Here is a 21,871-nt window from a genome sequence, read left to right as displayed (position 1 = left end):
GTATATAGTGTGTAATGTATGTGTGGTTATTTTATGTGATATGTGGTGTAGGTGCCCATAGTATTTGCTATGTCTGTATAGTATGTGGTGTGTTATGTGTCTGATGTGTGAGACATCTATGATATGTTAGTGTGGTGTCTCTGGAGTATGCTGTGTGATATGTGTGGTGTATGGTGCATCTATATGGTGTATGATATGTCTGTGTGGAGTGTTGTGTGTGATATGTGTTGTGTGCTTCTTTGTGTTGTATGATGCATCTGTGAGGTGTGCAATGTGTCTGTGATACATCTGTGTGGTGTGTGATGTATATAGTAAATGTATCTTGTGCTGTGTGCTGTGTCTTTGTGGTGTTTGATGTGTGTGGTATGTCAGTGTGGTATGTGATGTATATGGTATGTAGTGGTGTGTGTGGTGTGTGGCAAATGTGGTGTATAGTTTGTGTGTGTAATGTGTATAGTGTGTGTGTTTGATGTGTATGTGGTGTATAGTGTGTGTATGCATGTGTATGTGTGTGTGCATTGCATATGTGTGTGCTTTGTGTGTGTGTGTGTGTGTGTGTGTGTGTGTGCATGTTGCAGAATATCAGTTCCTTCCTTGTGGAATAGGCTAAGAGAGTTGACTCATTTGTCAGGCACATTTGTGCTTGGGTTCTGCCTCTGGGGGCAGCTGCTTGTGGGTTTCTGGTGATGGTGCCTGAAGAGGTATGACTTTTGAAAAATTTGAAGGTTACTGGGACTTTATTTTGTGAGAAGAAATTCACTTTCCTTCAGTCTCTGGTGGCTTCAGGAAGAATGCTTCCTAATTTACAGAGGGCTCCACAGCTGCCTGAGGTGACCTTGAGGCTGGGGCAAAGTCCTCAGAGGGTCTTCTGGTATCCCTGGGAAGGGCATTTTTTTGTGTTTTGTTTTTTTTCGAGACAGGGTTTCTCTGTGTAGCCTTGACTGTCCTGGGGCTCACTCTGTAGACCACGCTGGCCTCGAACTCACAGCGATCTACCAGCCTCTACCTCCCAAGTGCTGGGATTAAAGGTGTGCACCACGGCCCGGCGGGAAGGGCATTTACATAGAGGACAAAGGTTTCCACAGAGTGTGATGAACCTCTCTTTCCTGAACTGTACTTGAACAGGAGAAGGAGAAGCATCCCCTTCTCATCTAATTGGTGCCCCGCTGAAGCTGTCACTCAAGGCCACAGTTCCAACTGGTGCTGCTGAATGTGGCAACCAGCTACGGAAATGTAACAGTACAAACAGGCTTTGTGTTCCTCAGAGCATCAACACACCGATTGCTTCCTCGGAGTCTCTCGGGCCACTAGGAGAGATGAAGTCCACCTAGGAAGGACATGAGCGGGCTGGTGAGTCTATTCTGAAGCAGTCCTTCTTGCCTCCAGAGAAAGCCCAAAGCAGGATTCAGTGTGACCAACCAAGTCCTAATACATCCCCTAGCCTGTTGGAATCTGACATGATCTCTCCCAGTCACCAGCATGGGCCTGTCTACTGTGGGGACCCCATACCTTCCACTAACAGAGTCTCAGCTAGAACCAAATCCTTAGGAAGACCAGTGAAATGCTCTTCCTGAGGCACCGTACACCTGCGGCCCATCCAGCAGCAAGGAGCTCCAGGGCTGACTACGCTGCCATGAGGTACCTGCCAGGGCCTATCCACGTACAGCTTCCCCAGAGGCTCCTCAGATTTTGAGGAAGCAAAGGCCAGAATGTACAAAGTTGACTATAGCTCACCTGCTTGACACTTACACCCAGCTATTCCTCTGCGTGCCTTGCAGCAGCAGGTAACTTACCCAGGATGGAGAAGGAGCAGGCTGAGCCCCAGTGTCATCTGGGGTGCACGCTGGCTGTGTGGCCACTACATGCCTCTTGCTTGTCCGTTATCAGGTATCATTCTGATAAATTACGTGAAAGAAGCTCTCATTGCTGCCACTGAGGTGGTTAGGGCTCTATGATGAGACCTGTTGTCTTAGTTAGGGTTTTATTGCTGTGGAGAGACACCGTGACTAAGGCAACTCTTATAAAGGATAATGTTTAATTGTGGCGGGCTGACAGGCCAGAGGGTTAGTTCATTATTGTCCTGGCAGAAAGCATGGCCACATGCAGGAGAAGCAGCTGAGAGTCCTACATCTTGATCCGCAGGCAGTAGGAGACAGTGTGCCACTCTGGGCATAGCTTTAGCACATATGAGACCTCAAAACCCACCTCCACAGTGACACACTTCCTCCAATAAGGCCACGCCCACTCCAGCAAGGCCACACCTCCTACCCGCTCCCTATGGGCCAAGCATTCAAAACATGAGTCTATGGAGGTGGGGGGGTCATTCTTATTCAAACCATCACACCTATCTACTTGGAAAAAGACCCAAGTGCTCATGTTTTTCATTCCACTTGCTGTGGGACAAATTTCCGTCTGCATTTAAGAACATGAGTGCCTAGGTTCGCTGCATGCATTGCCTTTGGTTAGTGCAACTGTTTGTGCAGCATCCATCCCTCATCCACTGCCCACCTGGGTCCAAATCTGCCGGCCTTGATGGTCTCCTTGTGGGGCTCCTGAACCCTCTAAGTTCTTCCATGCCTCCCCCGCTATGCGCCCGCCGCCCCGACCACTCTTCCATACCACTCTCAGCGTTCTGCCCAGAGTCCAGCATCTGTCCCGACCCCCTGCTGGGTGGAGGCTCTGTTCAGATCTAGCCAATGGACAGACAGCACATTCTCCCTGGCTGCGGCGGGAGGAGGGACTGTCTCTGACATGAACTCTGGTGCCCCCAATTTGATCACTCCCCCTTGGTGGGGAGGCCCGACAGACACAGAAGGGGAAGCAGGCTATCCGAATGAGACCTGATAGGCTGTAGTCATATGGTATGGTGGGGGGAAGAGGTCCCCTTCTGTCACAGGTCTAGGGGAGGGGCATAGGAGAGGGAGGGAGGGTGGGAATGGGATAACCATCAGGATGTAATCTGAATAAAGTACAATAAATAAAGAAGAAGACCGTGAGTGCCAGATACAGACAGGATTATGCTAAGGTAGATGCAGTGATGCTAATGGACCCAGCCTCATAAATCTCTATCTAGTTCTAAATCTTTCCAAATTAACATATGCTTTTTAACTGACACAAGTTGCTTTTCTAGGCAACAAACAAACAAACAAACCACTATTATTGCAGGTTCAGTAAAACCCAGAAAATCTTGTTGTCTATAGTAGGAAACCCAACTGCTGATTTTAATTTTTCACCCAATGATAGTTCTGGCTTAATGACTTGATTTGAGAATTACACACAAAACAATTTCAGGAAATGAGGAAGAAAGAAAAATACTCTGACTCATTCTGTTTCCAACTGACACAAAGACTCGGTAATGTGGTCATTAAAAGTCCCTTAAAGTCGATATTTTTAATGAAAATACCAATGAAAAGCTGTCTTCAGTGAATGCTACAAAGACAAATTCCTGAGAATGTGGTAAATGTGGGAAAACTCTCTCCAAAAGTCACACCTCAGCAGGTGTCACCGAATTTACACAGGGGAGAACCAGTGCACGTGTGGTGAGCATTGCGACTCTCAACGGAGTGAACATTAGGAGGGGGTCACGAGTGGGAGGGTTAGACATTTTATACTGCACTCTTCAGCCTTCCGGTATTGTGGTCAATATCACACATACCTGAGCTTTGCAGACTGATGTAGACAGAGTAACAGCATCATTTCCAGGTCATCCCCCACAAACGCTCCTCACTTCAGTCCACCCTGGCTTTTCATATCCAGTGAGACCGAAGTGCAGGTGTCTCAGGATGGCCCAGGAGTCATTAGTAGCGAAAGGTCACTGTGACTAAGGACAGAAGGAATGTTTCATCTTTAATCCACTTGTGTTTTCTGTAAATGGAAGTGTTGGTACTATTTCCACCTCTAACTTGTTTGTGCTTTACATGGATAGAAATGTCAACACTGGTTAAAAAAAAATGAACAAAATAGGAGTATATTGAGGCTGAACTGATTAAAATTTATTCCAGAAGTGTGGAAGTGTCTTAAGATACTAAAAAAAAATTATGAGGAATGGAGGTTATTGATTTCCAGGTCAGCCGGGCTCCTATCTCGAGAGAAGGGAGATTAGAGTGGGAGGGGTTACAACAATGGGAGCGTAGGACACTGCTAAAGGACAAACTCAATAACAGTTATGTAAAAACTATAATGCGATACCACCTCACACCTATTAGGATGGTTACATGTTAAAAATTAATAAAGCCCAGAAAAGTATCAACTATTTGTGGCAATGTAGGAAAACTGGGATTCTTGTGCCTTTCACTTGCACTCAGAATCATTTTGGCTACTATAAGATCAACCTCTAAGTTTTACCTCTCAGAAGCCTAAAGAAAATTCAATAAGGGTTGTGGGAGGTTCACCATTTTAACAATATTTTGTGTTCTTCGCAATGATTTTAAGATTCTATATGGATTTTGTGCCAGTTTTGTTAAATTCGTTGTTTTCAAGGTTATTATTAGTTGAATAATTTTTGTAATATTTTCAGGTTTTTGACTTAATATCTGCAAATATAGTTTTGCATACTAATTCATCTGTAGCCTTACACTATTGTTGATGTTATTAGTATTATTATTATTAGTATTTGATGTTTTTTGAGATGAGGGATTTCTCTTTGTAGCCTTGGCTGCCCTGGAATTCACTCTGTGGACCAGGGTGACCTCGAATTCAGAGATCCACTTGCCTCTGCCTCCTTAGTGCTGGGATTAGAGGTGTTCACAACCAACCACCCGGTGCTTTATTATTATTATTGTTAACACTTTTATACATGTTGACTGGGGTAGAGGGTAATTTTACTTTTTAATCTGTGAGTATTCAGTTTATACTTGTGGGAATGGACAGAGGAAACTGTCGTGGATTGTACCCACCCTCAGCTGTTAAGACTCCTGTACTGACTGGGAAGGGAGATGGAGGCATTTGTGGATGTCACGTAAGAGGCTGGTAAAACAGCGTGTGCAGGCAAGTCTGGGCATCCAAGCACAGGTGAGGGGGGCAGGGCCCATACGATGAAGAAAGAACAGGAGTAATGAGAGCAGGGATGCTTCCTCTGGGGAGACTACAGGGCAGATTTTCAGAAGCATCTAGCTATTTAAACCCTTCATGGCACCGGCAAGTCTAGCTGTGGCCCCTGAACCTGGAGGCCACAGTCACTGAGAGTGAAAATAGAAGTTGGTCAGGTCCCCAGGCTCGGTTTGTATCTAATCCAGTTGCTGAAGCTGCCTCTGTTCACCTCTTCAGATGAGCCAGTTCTGGAGGCCGGTGAGCACGGGAGACACTTGTGGATTTGGGTGCCACAAAGACCTCGCTCCAAGGATGTCTGGGGAAGTTGACTGCCCACAACCCTAATGGTCTGAAAGTTCTCTTGGCTCCTCTTTCCTCGTTGGGTATTAAGGGGTGTTACAGTCAACTTGAGAAATAGGTTGTGTGTGAGGACCAAAAGGGACCAGGAAACACAGCTACAGCTCCGCTCTGGTGTTAGGCGTTGGGCCCACTGAATAGGCATTGCAGTTCCTGGTTAGAGACAGACTCTGTGCACAACCTGCTTTTAAATAGCCTCTGTGTTTTAGCTACTTGTGATGGCTATTCTTGCCTGTCAACTTAACTACATCCGGAATTGAGTAAACCCCAAGTGGCTGGGTACACCTATCAAGGATTTTTTTTTCCTTACTAAATCATTCAAAGTGTGAAGGTCCACTTTAATGCGGATCTTTTGAGATGAGAAGATGTACGTCTAATCTGAGTCACACCTTCTCCTGGCAGCCTAGATAAGGACATGGAAGAAGAGGAAAGCTTGTTGTTTTCAACCTGCTTGCTCTTGCTCTCACTGGCAAGCCCATTCATTCACTGGCGTTAGAGGCGCCTTCTTTAGGAAGGAGGCTTATACTGAGGACCAGCAGAGACATCAAGCCTCATGGACAAAAAAAAAAAAAAAAAAAAAAAAGCAAAAAAATCTACCGGATTTTTAGCTTTATTAATTGGTATTTGTTAATGAATACACATACTCATCCTATAGATTCGGTTCCCTTAGAGAACCCTAACGGTAATTATTTCTTTTTTTTTTTTTTAAGATTTATTTATTTATATTATGTATACAGCACTCTGCCTGCATGTACACCTGCAGGCCAGAAGAGGGCATCATATCACATTATAGACGGCTGTGAGCCACCATGTGGTTACTGGGAATCGAACTCAGGACCTCTGGAAGAGCAGCCGGTGCTCTTAACCTCTGAGCCATCTCTCCAGCCCCACAGTAATTATTTCTAATAATGGCAGATGTACTGCTCACCGCCTAGAGCTGGAGCTGGATCCAGTGTGGCGTCAGCTTCTATGGCCTGCCTTCTGAGAGCGGTCCACTTTTTCTCTTGCGCTTCTTTCTCCTTCTCTCATTTCTTAGGCCTTCAAAAAGGACATGCCTGTAATTTGTTGTCATATAATGTTATGAGTCTTTGGACAATTGTACTTTTTACTTAATACAAAATTGCCAGACCTTACTATACTTGCCGTTCTATGACCCCTTCTCTTGATGTTTACTGGTATGGCCTCCGTATTGTTGCTATCAAAACATGCTGCCGAGCTAGACGTGTGGAGGCTCCTCCTCCCGCTCTGTTCTCGGCAGTCACACTGCTCGGATTCTGCGTGTTCAGCTCAGCAAGCGAGGCCAAACTACTTTCAAAGGTGGTCCTACAGTTCACAGTCGATGGCAATGTGCGGAAGGAAAGCCCTGACGATTTTGAGTGCCCCAGTCTGCCAGTGTTGTGGACAGGTAACCACTGGGGCTCCTCCCAGCTTTCCCTTCATCGTTCATGAGGCTGGACACATTTGTGAGCTGAGTTTTCTCTTCTGTGGAGCAATTGGCTTCTGACTCGAGCCCACGTTTCCGTGGGTTCTTGGTGCTGTTTTCCCCCTTCTCTCCTCGTCTCTTCCCCTCTCTCATTTTATTTTATTTTATTTCATTTTTTGACGATTTCTTTATGTTGCCCAGGCCATCCTCAAACTCCCCAAATGCTGAGGCTATGGGAGTACACCACCACACCTGGCTTTCTTTAACAATTCTGGAGAACTCGAGCCAACTCTTTGTCAGATGGGTAAACTACAGGTAGAGTTTTCAGGTGTGGAACTTGACTGGTTTTTCACTTAACATCATCCAATGAATCAGAGCCACAAGTGCCAACATAGCGACACTTTAACTTACCTTATAAATAACACTATTTTGGTCTTGATTAATATGTCTTTCTATTGAGATACCTGAAAGATCAACAGCAATTATCTTTTAAGCTAATACTTAGCAATGTTCTTACTGTGGTATAAGCCCTTTTCCTATGGTCCATTTGAGTACAGGCTGTGAAGTGGGGGGGTCTGACTCCCTCTGGACCAGATTTTCATTTTGTCCTGTTCCTTTCAGTGGGCAGTCCTCGCCACTTCAGTTTTAGCAAAGCGACACACATGCGCATGTGCAGTTCTGTTTTTTTTTTTTAAATCAATTCTGCTTCTCTGCCTGTCTCTCCCTGTTCTAGTCCTCCTATATTCCAAGCCACCTAAACTCTGGTCAGCAAGAATTTCTTCCAGGAAGGCCCCTAGTCTCCAGTATTGCTGTTCCTGGTCTCTTTTCTCTGTGGTGGCTCCCTTTGCTTTGTGTCCTAACAGTTGCAGAGTCTCCTTGTTCTCCGTGTGATGCAAGCGGCTGGCTGTTAGCTGTGCAGAGCCTGCTGACTGTTCTGCATGGAGCCAAGGGGCTCCCGCTCCTGAGCTCAACCGCACATCTCACCCCATCCCTCATCCTTCACCCCTGCCCCTGCTGTCCCTCATCCTTCACCCCTGCCCCTGCTGTCACTCTACCCCTAGGTCTGGAGCATGTCTCTTGCTTTCTGTGGCAAAGATGACCATCTTCGGCTAAGGACCCACCTACCTGTAGTCCTGTACCAGGGTCCTCCTCTCTGTCCTTCAGCTGCTTCTGCTGTGCTCTGTTGTGTTGTGTTCTTCAAAAAATGTGACTGACGCGTTCATCTGTTCTCGTTGCCTCGCTGACCCTGTATCATCAGTATGACATAGTGTTCGCTGCTGTGTCTGGAGATTTCTGCAAGGACTGTGAACAAGTCTATCCCAAATGCACGTTCAACTTGAACTTGTATCGCCTCTTTATTTAAAGGTTACTCCTTGGGGTCTGGATAGATGGTTCAGTGGTTAAGAGCATATACTGCTCTTGCAGAGGACCCAGTTCCCAGTACCCATGTCAAGAGGCTCACAAGTACTATAACCCTACTCCAGGGCATCCATTGCCTCTGGCCTTCAGGATGCTTTGTGTGCATTATGCGTTTTTTTTTTCATGATTTCTAGTTTCATCCCACTATAATTAAGAAGTATAGTTAATGAATATAAATAGTTTTAAATGTACTGAGGTATTTTTGTGGTCTGTCCTAGAGAATGTTCTATGTGCCACTGTTTGGTACATTCCTATTGGGTATAATTAGTTTTTAATTATTTAATAATGGTGCTGTTTAAGTTCTTTTTTCATTTTGATGTGTGTCTGATTGCTCTGTTGATTAATGAAAATGGTATTTTGAAGTTTTCCATAATTATTGCAGTATTGTCTATTTTTCCTTCAATTCTGTCCATTTTTGCTCCATATATTTTAGGACAATGTCTTTAGGTGTGTAAATTGAGCCTTTTACCAATAATGATATGTAATGTACTTTTTTGAGCAGTTTTTTGTTTTGTTTGTTTAAACATAGACAAAGGGAATAGAATTCAACAGATGACCAATTAGGGTGTTATAGCATCCGACATAATTACTGTTAAGAAAAGACTTCATGGTTTTTACTATTTTGTGATTGTTATGGATTATATTTATTCATATGGACCCAATAACATTTATTGTTTTATGATTTATCTTTTAAACTATATAGAAAACAGAGGGCTTAAGATGTAAGTATAATACCTGGACTATTGTTGCCCTTGTATGTAATCTGTTTTCTTTATTTCTTACAGCTTTGTATAGCATTTCTTTGGCCTGAAGAACTCCCTTAGCAGTTTTCTTAGGCTAAGTTTACTGGTGACAAACTCTTTCAGTTTTTGTTTTGTATTAGTTTCTCCTTCATTTTTGAAGAATATATTTGCGAGATGTAGAAAAAAATTTTGCCTTTTAAAATTTTTAATTGGAAAAATGTTCATGCAACATACTCTGATCAAGTTTTCCCTTCCCCCAACTCTTTCTAGATCCCTCCCATCTTCCCAGCACCTGATCAGTTCCACTTCTTTGCTCTGTTTTTTAAACAAACAGACCTACGTTATCTCCAGTGGTATCTCACTGGTCATATCAACCACATGTAGGGCAGATCCCATGCACAGGAGTCGGTGGCCAACACAAAACAAATGCAAGGGTATCTTTGTAAACCTTCGGCCTCATTTTTCTTACTTTGAGCATTTTTACATTTTTGGTCAATGTAGAATTTCTATCTGACAGGCTGTTGCTGTCCTTGGTTTTTGTTTCACAGCTTTGAATACCTTAGCTCCCTGCCTTCAGCAATGATAGTAGTGTCTGACATAAAATTAGTTATTAATATCACCAAGGTTCCTTTTTTGTGATTGGTCACTTTTCTCTTGCTTTTTTCTAAATTTATTGTCTAGGCCTTGATAATCTGAATGCAGTGTGTCTTGGTGTGAGCCTTGGGAGTGTATTTTATTTAGAATTTGCTAATATTTTTTAGATGTGAAATTTTATCAAACCTGTGATCAGATTTGGAAAGTTCTCTTTCACCCACCATTTATTTCTTCCTGTGTGTTTCCCTCACTGTTTTACTCCTAAGACCCCAGCGGGATGTATGCATTGATATTCTTGCTATCTTGTTGGCTCCTGGGATTCTGCTCTGTTTGTATTTTTCATTTTTATTTATTTGAGTTCTTCAGATTGTATAATTCCAGTTGTCTTGAGGCTCTCTTATTTCTTCTTTCTGCTCAAGTCTGTTGAACTTCTTGAGGGAACTCTTAGTTTCAGTAGCTGTATTTTTTAGGTGATGAGTTTTATTTGTTTCCTTTTTGTAATTCCTCTCTGTGATGGTATTCTCATCTGTCTGCCTTGCTTTCCTAGTTTTATTTATTTGTTTGTTTCCTTTTTTGTATTTCCCTCTGTGTTGGTATTCTCATCTGTCTGCCTTGCTTTCCTAGTTTCCTTTAGCTCTTTGCCGTTATTTCCTTTAGCTCACTCAGCACATTTAAGACAGCTGTTTAATGGGTTTTGCCTATTAATTAAAATGTGTAAGCTTCCCCAGAGATGGCTTCTGTTTATCTCCTAGGAATGGACTGTGTTTTGTTTCTTTGTGTGCTTTGTAAGGTTATATTGAGAAGTGGAGAACATTGAGCATTAAAATGTGGTAAGTCTCAAAACTAAGTAGAGAATTTCAGAAGAGGGATGGTGAATTTTCATTTGTTGGCAGCTAAAACCACCGCTTTGTGACTTTTCCTGATACAATTTGAAAATGTATATTACCAATATTGAAGCTCTTCTGTCATTATCAGCCAGGGACAAAGATGTCCTTAAAGGTCCTACCAAAATGTAAAGTAACAGGCCACTTTAAATCTTAGAGTCATTTCAAATCTTCTCATAGACACTGCTAGGGAAGCCTGTTCTGTCAAGAGCAACAAGAGAAGGCAGGCACCTGTGCTGGCCCTTCAGGGTACCCACCGCTTAACACACTAAAACACGTCATGTAAACTTTAGGAGAACAGTACCTTCCTGGTATCAGCCCAGTACCTCATGGATGGAGGTGTACTGCATAGCTACAGACAAGGGATGGGGAGGCACTGGCTGCTCGTGTTCACTATTCATTCAGGAAAAGCAGTGGCCTCGTTCTCCTGCACATGTTTACACATTGTTTCAAGTACACAGTCCATTCCAGGATCCAAACTGTTGGTCCACCTGCTGCCCACAGCGCCAGGGCTTCTGTGGTGAAATTTTTCCTGGGGAGATACAAACAAGCATCTATTCTTCCCAGACAGGTTACTACGAAAGAGCAAAAAAACTCCACTCAAGCCTGCCTTACTTACGCCTTACTGGAGTTACTTTACAAAAAACATGAGAGGGTGCTTAGAGGGGCAAAGCTATAAAGCTCATCCCCAGCCCCCAGCATGGGTGATGACTCACAAAAGCTGTATCCTTAGAATTTTCTGCAGGGCCTGCAGGCAGTTCAGCTGTCTGGAGAATCTCCTCCAGTTGTTCACTGCTTTTATAACCATTCTGGGGCCTTGTGAATCTTATGACGTTCTGAGTTTCTGTTTCCAAAGTTTCGTGAATTTCATGAGCTCCCTAAACTTTCTCATTTCAGTTAGCTCCCTGAGTTTTAGGAACTTCCTTCTTGGAGGACATGTTTCAATTCAAAGGAAACAGCTGCCCAGCAATAGCCTCTTTCTAGAGCTTTAGGAATTACAATGCTACCCTTGGACACATGCCTTCGGCATTAGATTCATGCACTCAAATGTACACTCCTAGTAGAACCATCCATAGGCTTTTTCATAAATCCCCACCCCAGGCTTCCAACATCTTACCTACTCTGTCTTCCTTTCAAATTATTAGTGCATTTTCTTTTTATTCTGATTTTTAAATTGTCTTTATACGATACGGTAATACGCTGTTTCATCTTTGCTCCTCAGGTCCTTTCCTTTTCTTCAGTTTTTTCTTGCATTGCCCTGTCAGCATCTTTCTGGTTCTGTTTTCACCTGAGGTGGGCATCACATTGCTGCCTAGAGATTCAGTAAGTTTTTTGTTAAGGTTCGGTGTAGGGGCGGCACAGCTGTGGTTCTCTGACCTGCCCCTGCCTCAGCATCCCCTGCCACAGCACAGGATATTGTACCTTCTGCCGCACACTCCTCCGACCAGGTTTCTGCACACTGGGGCCTTTGCCTTCTCTCGTTCTGGCCCACCTGTGTTTCCCTATGTGATTTCTTCTTCATATAATGTGCTCATTTACGAACTCATTGGCATTCTATTATTTTTTTAGAATTAGATCATTGAAGAAGACTATAATTGAGGCAAGTGAAAATCTGCTCTTTTGGCTTAGACATGTCTTATAATGACTTCTTGTTTTTAAGTCAGAATTTACAGAGAAAAGTTTTGCACAGCAGTTACCCATCCATCTTCTCTTCAGTATACGTGGGGCACAGACTCAACAGCTGATGATACAGAAGCACCAGAACCAGGAACAAAATGCTTCTGTTTAGCATGTAGGTCTAAAGACAACTGACATGGAACTCACTACAGTAATCACTGGGCCTGTAATGGCCCTGGTGCAGACCACGTGTCCTCGTTTTCATGCTGAGAGCTTTGCCTATCACAGACCTTTTCACTTGTCAGTCTCTGCACAACTCGTCTTTTTCTTGTTGTGCATGGAGGAAAGAAACCCAATGTCCATCCTGATGCAGCTATACTGTTGTTCCCACACAATGATTATCTGAGTCCTAAGACTGAGAGGAGGAAAGTGCCTGCTGGCCTCCTGGCCTCTAAGTATGGTCTCTCTGATTCACTTTGCCCAATTATGCAGAATAACAGACCATACTAATGGTGTCTATTTCTTCTTCTTCTTCTTCTTCTTCTTCTTCTTCTTCTTCTTCTTCTTCTTCTTCTTCTTCTTTCTCTTCTTCCTCCTCCTTTTCCTCCTCCTCTTCTTCTGATTGTGCTAAGTGGACAAAGGAGTAAAACAGCTCTTTAACAAAGACAATGATGAAAGCAAACACGTAGTTCAGGTATACAGTCTTCAGTTAGGGTCATATAGGGATCTACCCAAATTTGGCTCAATAGTGTTAAAGTTTTTTTTAAGTCATCAGTAAGATGGCTCAGCAGGTTTTACTGAATATAGGGTGCTTACTGCTAAGCCAGATGACCTGAGTTTGACCCCAGGATCCATATGGTGAGAGAACCAACTCCTACAAGTTGTTCTCTGACTTCCATATGCATGACATGGTGCCCATAAATAAATAAATATAGTAAAATATGTTTAAAGATTTATTTATTCGTAGCTGGGCGTAGTGGCACATGCCTTTAATCCCAGCACTCGGGAGGCAGAGGCAGAGGCAGGTGGATCGCTGTGAGTTCAAGGCCAGCCTGGTCTACAAAGTGACTCCAGGACAGCCAAGGCTACACAAACAAAACCCTGTCTCGAAAAACCTAAAATTATTTATTTATTTATGTGTATGAGTGCTCTATCTGCATGTACACCTACATACCGGAAGAGAGCATAAAATTATGTTGTAGATGGTTGTGAGCCACTATGTGGTTGTTGGGAATTAAACTCAGGACTTTTGGAAAAGCAACCAGTGCTCTTAATCACTGAATCATCTCTCCAGCCCTGAAATAACAATATTTTAAGAATAAAAAAACAAGTCACCAATGGACAGTGAAAGGTCCTTGTAATCATCCAGCCTTCCCATTCAGGTAGTTACTGTCCACAATGCAAACATTGTTTTCATCTGCAGAAGCATGCTGCTGCTGAGCTACAAAAATGTTTATTTTATTATTTCTAGATGGTTTGTTTTTAATGCTTGAAGTTAGCTAAAGCTATTTTCCCTCAATTACACTAATATGAAAACTCTTACAAGTGACAAACACCTGAAATTCTATGGTGGTTTCTTATTAAATGGCTTTGACCTGACCTGCTCTACGTGCTTGCTTACACACTTAGGAAGAGCCACAGAGTGCATTGAAAATTCATTAGAAGAAGAAGAACCAATTCTATCAGAACAAAGTAGGAAGTGCCCTTACTGGAAGGCTGGCCTAGTTAGAGCTACTACTGCTGTGATGAAACACCATGACCAAAGCAACTTGGGGAGGAAAGGGTTTATTGGGTTTACACTTCCACATCATTGTTCATCAATGAAGGAAGTCAGGACAGGAACTTAAAAATCAGGGCAGGAGCTAATAGAGAGGCCATGGAGGGATGCTGTTTACTGGCTTGCTCCTAATGACTTGCTCTGCCTGCTTTCTTATAGAACCCAGGCTACCAGCTCAGGGATGGGCCGGTTCTTCCCTCATCTACCACTAATAAAGAAAATGCCCTACAGGCTTGCCTACACAGTTGATCTTAATTTCTTAATTGAGGCTCCCTCCTCTCCAGTGACTCTAGTTTGTGTCCTGTTGACATAAAACTAGCCAGCACAATCTGGCCACATCTCCTTCCCACCTGTTTCCAGATGATAACTATGAGGTGTGATTGGACCAGAAAGTGAGATTTCAGCCCCCTCTTCTTCCGTTACTGTGGCTTTCCAAGGCAGAGCTAGTAGTTCCTAACACAGCTCGGTTAGAACCCTCTTAACAACCATTCCGAAACAAGCTATATTAATTAGGCAGGCAGAAAAGATATCACAAACCTTCTCGCCTAGGCTTTGGGTGCTATAGACTCCTCTGGCAAATCAACATCTTCCCAGATACGTAGCCTGAACGTGTGCACAAACCTGACCCATATTCTGGAGACTACAGTGTTGGGTTTTGCATGTGCTCTGAGAAAATTCTAAGAATTGGGATGATCGATTTATCATCCAAGCCTAGAGAAAAAACAGGCCTGTAACCATCCCTCCTCAGACCTTTGAGCAGTCTGTGCGATACGCAGCATGCCTCCAGCAGGCGGAAATGAACATGTTCAGAGGGGACAAGCTGAGACGCTATTAAGCAGAAACCAAAGGGGAAGATGACGAAGTGTGAAACAATTGGAAGACACTGAACTCATAGTGGCAAAACTGGTGCCTTCAGAGGATAGAAATGACACTGAAAAAAGTGTCCCAGCACGGCAGAGGAGCTTGGGAAGCAATAGCCTGAACTCACGTGGAAGGTCTACGAAATAGCCATGAGTCGCTGCAGCCTCTCTGCACTGCTGACTCTGTAATTCTGTGAGGTGGCTGAGCACTGTGGGCTGAGAGGGCCAGACCCTTCTTTACAACATCCATTGGCTTGCTACCACAGAAGCCAGGACACACTTGCCATCCTCTTGTGTGACCAGCAAAGAAACATGATCTCTCTCTCCATCTCTGTCTCAATGTCTCTGCCTCTCTGTGCATGCGCGCGCGCACGTGTGTGTGTGTGTGTGTGTGTGTGTGTGTGTGTGTGTGTGTGCACATGCACACGTGTATGTGCATATGATTTGCCATGCTAAAGCCATAACCAGCCTGGCAGAAATGCAGATACTCTGAAGAAACATTTGCCTTTCTTGGTCTGACTATCAGACTATTAAACATCAGACCCTCCCTAAGTGGGAAATTTCCCCAGGAATCTTATTCTAAAAAGAAAGGGTGCCAGCCAGAGAGAGCACTTGCATTCTAGAAAGAGATTTCACTTCAAATAGTTCTCTGTTTGCACTTTGATCTCACCTCAGGTTGCTGGGTCTTTTTGTCCCTCTAGCCAATGTGGCCACATTGAATAAGTCTTTTTCTGCTTTCCACTTTTAATTTGGCTTTTTATTGGTTTTATGAGGGACTGGTGGCTAGACTTGACTAGGGCACAGGTTGTAACCCCCGTGTGCAATACCTAAGAAAGCCTGGCCACCTCATCAGCCTGATGAAGTTAATGTCTCTTCAACAGCTGCCACTCAGTTTTTACGTGACTGATGCTATGTTGTTGCCTCTTAATCTCTGGGGCAGTTGAGTGAGCTCTCCGCCTTTCAGTATGTCCTCGGTGCTCTGTAACTCTAGAAAAGAAGCTCCAGGCAGAGGCATATAGTTTCTATATGACCACAGGCTTAAGGTGCATTTTAAAGAGCATCAATACAAATGTGTTCTGAAAGGAGGGAGAGAGAAGAAAAAAGTTGGTAAAGGGAGCCAGGTCTCACAGAGATCCTCCTGCTTCCAGAGAGCTGGGAGAAGAAGAAGAAGAAGAAGGAGGAGGAGGAGGAGGAGGAGGAGGAGGAGGAGGAGGAGGAGAAGGAGAAGGAGAAGGAGAAAGAAGGAGGAGAAGAAGAAGAGAGGTGGAGAGATGAGAGCAGGTAATAGAGAGATGAACATGTGCCCATGGCCTGTAGCCCCAGCTGCTGCCCTGACTCATGTCAAGTGACCCTCAGAGCACACAGAATCCCTGGGACCGAAGGATGGCTCACTACCAACCCAACCTCTGGCTTCCAGAACTTACAAACACAAAGTTCTCCAGAAAGAGATGAGCTCCAGGGCCGCATGGGTAAAGAGAAGTGTCAGAAAGAGTGACAGATGTGCTGTGTAGTGCTGTGCCAGGACAGGGCACCTGAGTCTGGAACACAGACAAGGTTTAAGAATTAAGATTGTAAAAGGGAGGGTCCAGGCTATATAGTAAAACCTGTGCTATAAAACTGCTAGCTCGTGCATAAAAACATACTTTTATTTGCAGCTTGTGTCTACAGAAAATAAAGAGACATTCCACAGGTTGGAGAAGAGAGAGCTTAGGGAAGTAGGGTCAGCCTGATGGCTTCTTAGCTGAGAGCTGGAAGTTAGGGACAGAACTCTAAGCAGGAAGAGCCAGTGTGATCTCAGTCTAACAGAGACATAAACTGAACTCATGACCTAAGTCGGCTTCCTAGAATTTTAAGATCAACTAAAATACATGTGAAAAGATCAAGATATGTGCAGAATTTCAAGTCTGTTAATCGGGGCTGTTTTCTACCTGGTGTACAGACCTGGTGTTCAGGTCAAGTTCAGATCTTTACTTCCTTCCTATGGTCCCTCTTAAGATTTCCACTTAACAGTGTACCATGATACATTTATATCCATTCCTTTTCACATTCTGTGTGTGTGTCTGTCTCTCTCTCGTGGTGTGTGTGTGTGTGTGTGTGTGTGTGTGTGTGTGTGTGTGTGTGTGTGCGCTCGTGCATATGTGCATGTGTAGGCCAGAGGACAAGTTCAGATCTGTCCACCTTTCTGTTTTTCTGGAACCCCAGCTCTAAACATTTTAATGACACGTCACTGATCACCCCGATCCTTTCCTGTGAAAAGCTAGTAGAACTCTGGCCTCACATGCATGGTCTTCCCTTCTTGAACATCTCCTTTATTACTTGTCACACTCAGTGTGTTCATCCCATGTACACAGTTTCACCTCTAGAAATTTGGTTGGATTGTTGTAGTTTCCAAACAGTTAGACTTTTTAAATGCCCTTCTGCTGGTCTTGGGTCAGTAAATTGGTTTGTTTCTTAATTATAGGTCAAATTTTCTTGCAGCTTTGCCTAATATTTCTGGTTAGATTCCAGAAAATGTGAGTTGACTATTTCTATATTCTGTATTATTATTCTGTGGTATAATTGTTTATAAACAGTTTGACCTTTTGTGGCTTGTGGTTATAAATAAGACCAGAGTAGAGCTCACTCAAGGGTGACTATGCCCTCCATGAAGCCACACACTTTTGGAGTTCAGTTTTAGTCAGTGACGGTGGATTTTGAGCCTCCTGGACTTGTCAGGGAAGGGCGTCCCAGCCCTGCTCGCTCTGACCTTCTCTCACCTTCTCTTCTAGGATGAGATGGCTTCTTCTTTTTCTGGGTGAACTGTGCTCAGCGGAACACTTAAAGGACCGTATGATTCCCTCTCCCAGGTCTCATGGCTTTCCCAACGTGGAAACCACTGCGTGGTTCTTCCTGCTCCTCTGCAGTTGGGAAGCTAATAGAGCTGGGTGTTCATCTTTGAGAGACCACGGTCCTTCGCTGTCTTGCTTTCAGACATCCCACCTGTTTTGTGTTACTTCACAGGGAGAGAGGACTCCATCTTGTTGGGAGGCTCTTTGTGACAGTTATTCACATGCTAGGTACCACTACGTGTCTTTATAATAAATATTGCACTGCTTAGACATACTCAGGCTCCTCCTGTTATTAACTGGGCTGTGAACCACATGCATCATATAATATTAGGGCCCTCCAGACCTGCACCCCACCTCTGTACACAGGAAGGTGGGTGATCTTTTGTCAGGATATAGCAGATGATACCACACGGAGTAGAATACGTAGATGTCATACTCTGCATCGCCACCATGGATTGGCCGCCAGCGCCCCTCCTTCTACAGGGATGGAGACTTCCTGGCCACAAGCAGTTACTGTACCTCCATTTGGACCTCACCTTCCCTTAGTTCTGAGCTCCCACTGTTGACCAGTGTGACTAGAACTCCAGGACACGGCTGCATAGGCAAGTTTCAGTGTGTGCCCCTGCGAAGGCGGCTCCTGGAAACGTTCTCCTGTAGGAAGATGGATTTTTTGGCTCCGTGGGCTGCAAAAGCAATCCACACAAGCTGAGTTATCTCTTGTGGAGGGGGACACTGTGCTCAGCCTTTGAGGCTTGCTGTATGGTCGAGAATATTTTTAGCGAAAAGAAGCAAAACTTTTGGCTCTTAAAACTTGAAGCATTTTAATACTAAATTTGTAGTTATAGCTGACAATAAAATGTGATACTTTAATTAATAGAATGCATACATTATTTTTTATGTGATAAACACAGAAACCTAACACAGCCTTGTCTTGGAGAAGTTCAATGAGAACCATGGCCTGGTGATAAGGACTTGTTGGGCTGGCTCAGATGCCTCCCAGGGCAAAGGGGCCACTTGTCCATCTCTATGCTCGCTATGGGCCAAGCTACCTCCAATATGTTACTCCTCATTCTCAGATGGGGGGTCCTTTCTGGGGAGGGGTCAGAGTCAACCCAAAGTAAGGGAGGCAGTGAGCAGACCCCCAGGCCTAAAGAAGGTCACCTATTAATAGAAGTTTCTGTGAATCATTGACTGGGTTACACTGTAACTCAGTGACAACCTGCCCTCCCTGTGACTCTAGGAGTCATCCCATGCTGGAAAGAAATTAAGCTGAGGTCCAAAGCAGATCTTTGCTCGGGAGGGGGGGGGGATGGTTCTGAATTTGGCTCTGTACGGGTAGAAAGATGCAGAGTGATATGCAGATAGGATGCTTTGCCATTTTCAGGCCTGCTTGGTCACAAGGCATGCGAGCTCTGGCAATGTCTAGCCCTGTCTGGTTCTGAGAACACTACCAGGGTCATAGTGAGCAGAGGGTTAGCAAGGCCCCAAGCCTGGGCAACTCTTCTTTTCTTTTGGACTTTAACCTCAGACCCAGGCCCCAGGCCTATGAGGCCCCTTGTCTCTCAGTCTAGATGACATTCACATTTGATAGCCACAGAGGAGCTAAAATGTGCTCATGGCCCATTTTCAGTGAGGGCCATGGGCAGGGGCCTCCCTGGTTTCTTCAGTGGTGGTTTGAAAAGAAACTGGCCCTATCTGTCCATGATGGTTTGAAATGGGCCAAGCTTCCCCTAACAGTAAGCATTCTCACAACCCCTCATTCTCAGAATAGTCCACCTACCCCACAGCCTGGCCATCCTTAGCGCTTTCCTGGAACTGTCTTATTTTGAAGCCTGTTGTGCATTTGCAAAGGAGGACCCAATTCTATGACCAGCAAGGCTCTAACCCGCCCGGAGTCAATCTTTGCCCTTAGCAGTCCTGTTCTTTTGTTGCTGGCCCTGGGCCCCCTTCCGCCAATGTCAGCAGACTGCCTAGTCCCCATAAGAGTGGAAAAGACAAGGGAGCTACATATTCAGGGCCTAGCAGACCTCACCTGCCTGTTCACACCTACAAAGAGATGCGATTTGGCGCCAAAGACATATATCCTGCAGAATCAACCAGACGGCACCCTGGAATTCAGGCTAGGTCCAGGCTAGGCCATCCAGCAGCTGCAGATGTGCCTTGCTATGTGCCTGCCTCGGGGCTTCAGAGAGATAGGCTGCACCTCGTGGTCTTTGTGCTGGAGTCTCTTGTAGTAGGTTCCTAGGCCATGGGCTGCCGAGGCCCTCCCTGGCGGAGACAGGAACACAACCTGCCAGTGTCCCAGGCTCCTCTGCCATATCCAGTTCTTATCTGAAACTCAGCATAGTTCCCCTTCCCCCAGCCATTGTCCTCAGACATTGAAGGTTGCCAATGATCATTTATCCCCTTCCTGAACTCCATGCTGTTCTTGGCCTGGATACTGCTCTATCTCCCCTAAGCCTGGGTCACAGAGAAGATAGCTGGGCCTTACTTTGGTCTGCAGCATCTGAATCTGCAGGAGCCTGAAGCCGCACATAGTGGTCTGCCTGGGTGCTCTGATAGTGCAGGGGTCACGTGGACACACTTGTCACTGCACTTAGGATCCTCTAAGACAAAGCCTCATCTAAAGATACTGACAATTTCCTATGCAGACACCCCTCATGTACTGTTTGTGGTCCTGGGGATCCAGGTAGGAAAGAACCTTCTCCACAGAACTACATCCCCAGATCAAGGCTCTGTTTGCACATAAGGTCATATTTTGAGGTTCCAAATGTAGTGAATTTGGGGGTGGCCACCATCAACCCAGCAGAAGTGTTTTGCTGGATCACTATGAGGGATGCTCACAGAGGCACTTCCGTTCAGACTGGGAGCAGGTTCCCTGTACAGGTGTCTGCAGGTGAGAGCCTGGAAGCCTCAGCAGCTGTCCTGCTGTAGGGGGGTCAGGTCAGAAGACGCTATCCAAATCCATCAAGCTGACATCCTGGACCATGCTTGTTAACAGCAGGGCTTCCAGAACTTTGCTTTTTTTTTTTTTTCCTGGTTTTGTTTGTTTGTTTGGCTGTCCTGGAAATCACTCCTTATACCAGGCTTGCCTCGAATTTATAGAGATCCACCTGCCTCTGCTTCTCAAGTGCTGGGATTAAAGATGTGTAGCAATACTGCTCTTAATTTTGTTGTTAGTGGGGGTGAGTTTTTTTTGGGGGGGGGAGATGGGGGAAGGGTTCAGAACTTTATAATATTGCTATAAGTCTGCAGAGGAACCGGGTTTGGTTCCCAGCACCCACACTGGGCATCCCACAACTAGCTGTAACTCCAGTTCTGGCCTCTGAGTGCGACTTGCACGCATGTGGCACACATACTGACAAGCATACACAACACAATAAAAATAAAATTAAAAATTGGGTCACCTTTTGAAACTATGCTAATAGGAGCATAATCATGAATGTCAATTTTCAGGACTTGGCTTACATTGTTAATTTCCAGGACATGGCAGGGCTTGGAGCTTTGTGGGAACATGAGGCAAGTGGCCAAGCCAGGATCCCATTAAAAAAAAAAAAAAAAAAAAAAAAGAGCTGAGTACCAGAAGAGGGCCTGCTTCTGGTTCTCCATTCCTCATACGTCCACAGTACTGTACTCGCATGGCTCCCAAAGTGGGATTTCCCAGGAGAGCAAGAATTAGATGTGACTTTATAGTTAATTTTGATTAGCTGAGGGAAGCAGGGAGTCTGAGGGATGAGGGTCGGAGACAACTGTGGAGGAAGGGTAAGCTGCTCTAATGCCCAGGTGGGCCTGGTTTCTGAAGTTTTAAAACAAGGTTCCCTCAATATGAGTTAGCTTGTCAGACACTCAGCATACAACACGCCCCGCCGCCCCCCGCCCCCCACCACCACATGCTTTGAGGCTGACTTAGCTAGAGTCTGAGCGGAAGTTAGGCGCTGAGCCCTGCGCGCTTCCTTACTACCTTCTGCTGTGGCAGTGAGGCTCTGACCTCACCACAGAGATCCCGTGTCCCTAGAAGGAAGGCAAATTAGCGGAGACTCTTAGGATTCTTCTCACGCAGGTAACCGGAGTGGCCAGCAGCATCTCACCACGCGCAGGAAGCACCTAGGATCAGCAATGGGCTGTGCACAGTGTAGGCAGTGACTGCGCCACCAACCTCAGCTTCCCGACTTGAGACTGGCCGCACGCCCGAGGCCCCAGGGCCAGGTGTGCCCCACTCGTTCTGCCCCAACCTCCGCCCGGTTCCCACGCTTTACAGTTCCACAGACGACCGCACCCTGGGTCGAGCTGCGTCCACAGGCCGGCGGTGCCTGTGGCAGCCATGTAAGGTAGTGGCTGCCT

At 45.1% G+C, this 21,871-nt stretch overlaps 1 long non-coding RNA gene across 2 annotated transcripts; it reads right to left on the bottom strand.

Moving 5' to 3' along the window:
- Window positions 1-5,996: 5,996 nt before the first annotated feature.
- Window positions 5,997-21,858, bottom strand: LOC311598148. Of its 2 annotated transcripts, none has more exons than XR_014779492.1 (3): window positions 21,492-21,858; window positions 18,067-18,181; window positions 5,997-12,692 (listed from the first exon to the last, which is right to left on the bottom strand). It is a non-coding gene; the product is annotated as an uncharacterized lncRNA (long non-coding RNA). The 2 variants fall into 2 exon arrangements; XR_014779493.1 differs by lacking the exon at window positions 21,492-21,858 and adding an exon at window positions 20,022-21,152.
- Window positions 21,859-21,871: the final 13 nt, after the last annotated feature.

The sequence above is a fragment of the Acomys minous genome (genome assembly GCF_964271855.1).
Source record: "Acomys minous genome assembly, chromosome: 5".
NCBI classification, from domain to species: domain Eukaryota; kingdom Metazoa; phylum Chordata; class Mammalia; order Rodentia; family Muridae; genus Acomys; species Acomys minous.
The sequence above is the reverse complement of the archived record's forward strand: the minus strand, read 5'-3'. Positions and strand labels throughout refer to the sequence as shown.